We start from the raw sequence: 2,873 nt of genomic DNA on the forward strand, positions 1-2,873 counted from the left end.
GAGAGGATTTGGCCCGGGATTAAAGGGGTTACACCCCAATTGGCCACCCTCTAACCTCACCAGGGAGACAAGGGGTTAACTGGGCTGAGGTCCAGAAATGTGATTTAACCCTTGTTGTAACATGAAAATGTATATTCCCCTGTGTAAATGTATTGTGTTATCCTAGTGTTTGCACCCACACATACACTAGGGTTGCAGTGGGAGGGAAAGGGTTAATGTTAAAACAGTGATTCTAGCCCTTTGTTTAAATTACCCTCAAAGATGCTTGCCTACTAAATGCAAATGGTCAGGAGAGCTACCAAATGGTTAGGAAACAGCCCTGATCAAAGGCCCAGCCACTCTACCTGTTTGCAAGAAGCTAGAGTGGGGGGTGAGCGTTATAACTCACACTTACAAACCATAGTATCCTGCTATGTGGTAGACTGGCCCAAACTCCTCTGATTTAGGAGTGGGACTACAGAATGAGTGACCTTATTAAATATAAGAATATTATGAGATGTCCTTGGCTGAACGTGCTAAGAGTTACATAGGTGTATTCGTGGGACTTAGCCCCAACTAATGATTCTAAACACTTGATATCTAACAGATACTAAGAGCCAGATATTAATATCTCTCTTAATTTTAGTACTACATGGTAATATTTAGTCTCATTGGGAGCGTCATGTGTGACGGAATGTATTAATATGGCTCGCGTGCCAGTGAATACTACTGAACTGAAGTTATGAAGTTATTTACATTGTATATGGAATTTTGGTTTGTTCTGGAAACTGCAGACTCCCTCTGTTATGATAATGAGCAGGAAGGACATCTTGCTAGAATTTACATAGCCTGGTGATCAAAGGCTAAATTGCCTAATTTTTTATGTTGGAGGCAGGAACCAAGAAACTGAATGTTTTTTTAAATGTGATACTTCACACTTCAATGGAAGCCAAAAGCGGCTTCAAAGAGCTTCAAAGACTTTTTGCTAGCTTTTTCGGCATCTAGGGATAAGAGATGAGTTTGACATGGTATTTAAGTCAGAGTCAGCCCTTACTCAAGTGTCTTCATGTATTGTCTGCATGTCTTCATGCCTGTGTCTTCATGCATGAGTCTTCATTCATGGGCTGCATGTATTGCTGTGATGTCTTCATCTGAACCTGAATTATGGAAGAAATGGCCCATCCTGTATCCTGATGGCTTTCTTGTCATAATCTTTAAGTAAGTGTCTATATTTTGCCTGTTATTTGTATAATCTGTTGTGTTCACCTTTATCAAGGAATAAATTATATTTTATCATATCTAAGTCTCGTACCAGTTAAACCCAGTTATATATATATTTTTGTGTATTATTAATAGCCTGTCACAAAGCTCCCGTCATATCCTCTACACCAGGGGTGCGCAAACGGAGATTAACCACGTTAATATCAGCTCTGAAGACCCTCTGCTTCACACCTATTTAAAAATACAGAAATAGTTGGAATGCTCCTTTAAATGAGAACGTGCATCTTCAAAGCTGAATAACTTACCGTTCAGTCCTGTTTTCAGGCTGAAAGGGCATTGCAATAACTAGAACAGACATGATTGTTGTCATGCAAAAGAAGCATTCCCCCTTTCAATGCCCATCCACAAAGATCTGTTAATGTATGAATTTACCGGGAAGTTTGTTAAGTCGTATATAAAGGTGGAATTACTCCCGTCCAGACATGGAGAGATACCGGTGAACAAACATTAATATGCCTGAGAAATACGCTAATTTAAATATATTTAGCATATCCAATTAGCATATTACCCAGGTGTGTAATTATCTCAGGTGTGTTCAGTTTTGTTCCCAGGTATCCCTCTATGTATTGTATAAAGGTGTGTTTGGGGATGTACATACGTTACTGGATACTGTAGCAAAATAGGATTCTTTCCCTTGTCCACAGGACCGGATTACCCATTGGGCACAGCCTCACACTGATGACACCTTATAGGTCAAAACAGCTGTCTGGCTATCGCTTCTCTGCCTTTTGGCTAAGATCAAGTGTAAGGTCTGTCCTTCCAAGGATGGGCCTTGTAGAAATACACTTGATCCAATGGTCAAATTGGCTGGGAAGCGGAACTAGTAAGCCTGGGCTTTTTTAGCTTATTGCACCCCAGGGATGGTAAACCTGGTGGGGTACATTGGTCGCTGCACCTTCGGGTTGTGATGATGCCTGCATCACTAGAGCCCCATGTACCTGCCCAACTGGATGGCACGGACCCTTATTATTTCCACACTGAGCATCTCCCTGGGCTTCCGGCTGGAGCATGCACAGATTTTTTTTGAATCCCCTCTGGCCTCCGGGTCAGGGCTTACTTTGAGCTCTTTTTGTACTGCCTTGCACAAAAGCACTCAGTACTATGAATTTTGTTTGTGTTTTTTTTTCACGTTTGGTTATTAGTCACCTGTCTGTCTTTGGAGAGAGTAAAAACTATGTGCCAGTCTGTAATCGCTCCTCTCTCTTCAGAGAGAAAAGATTACGTGGGGTTCGCCCCGAGTGGACTCAGACTCACCTGCCTGGCCTTCTGGCCGAGGAGGGAAAGAGGAAGAGGAGACGAAGTGGGGACACTAGGCATCGGCTGAAGACCCATTGGAACTCTGACCCTTTTGCCTGGCCTTCTGGTCGAGAAGGGAATGAGCAAGAGGAGCCTGATTCTTCGGATGAAGACTCCATATAACACACCAGACATCTTCTGGGCCCTTGTGGCTGAAGACACACTTGATAGATCAAGGACTGGACCGATCCTCAGACGACTGGCACAAGTAGGGAGCACCTGGTACCCTCTGTGGACCATGAGGCACGTTTTATTGGAGTGATCATTATCACCGCCCGGGCTTCGAAAAAAAAAATTAGGCACTGTAGGCATGTACC

At 43.0% G+C, this 2,873-nt stretch overlaps 1 pseudogene; it reads left to right on the forward strand.

Annotated features, from left to right (window-relative positions):
• The first annotated feature begins 1,972 nt into the window (after positions 1 to 1,972).
• On the forward strand, positions 1,973 to 2,148 carry LOC142500330 (U2 spliceosomal RNA; annotated as a pseudogene).
• Positions 2,149 to 2,873: the final 725 nt, after the last annotated feature.

Source organism: Ascaphus truei, chromosome 7 (assembly GCF_040206685.1).
Source record: "Ascaphus truei isolate aAscTru1 chromosome 7, aAscTru1.hap1, whole genome shotgun sequence".
NCBI lineage: Eukaryota > Metazoa > Chordata > Amphibia > Anura > Ascaphidae > Ascaphus > Ascaphus truei.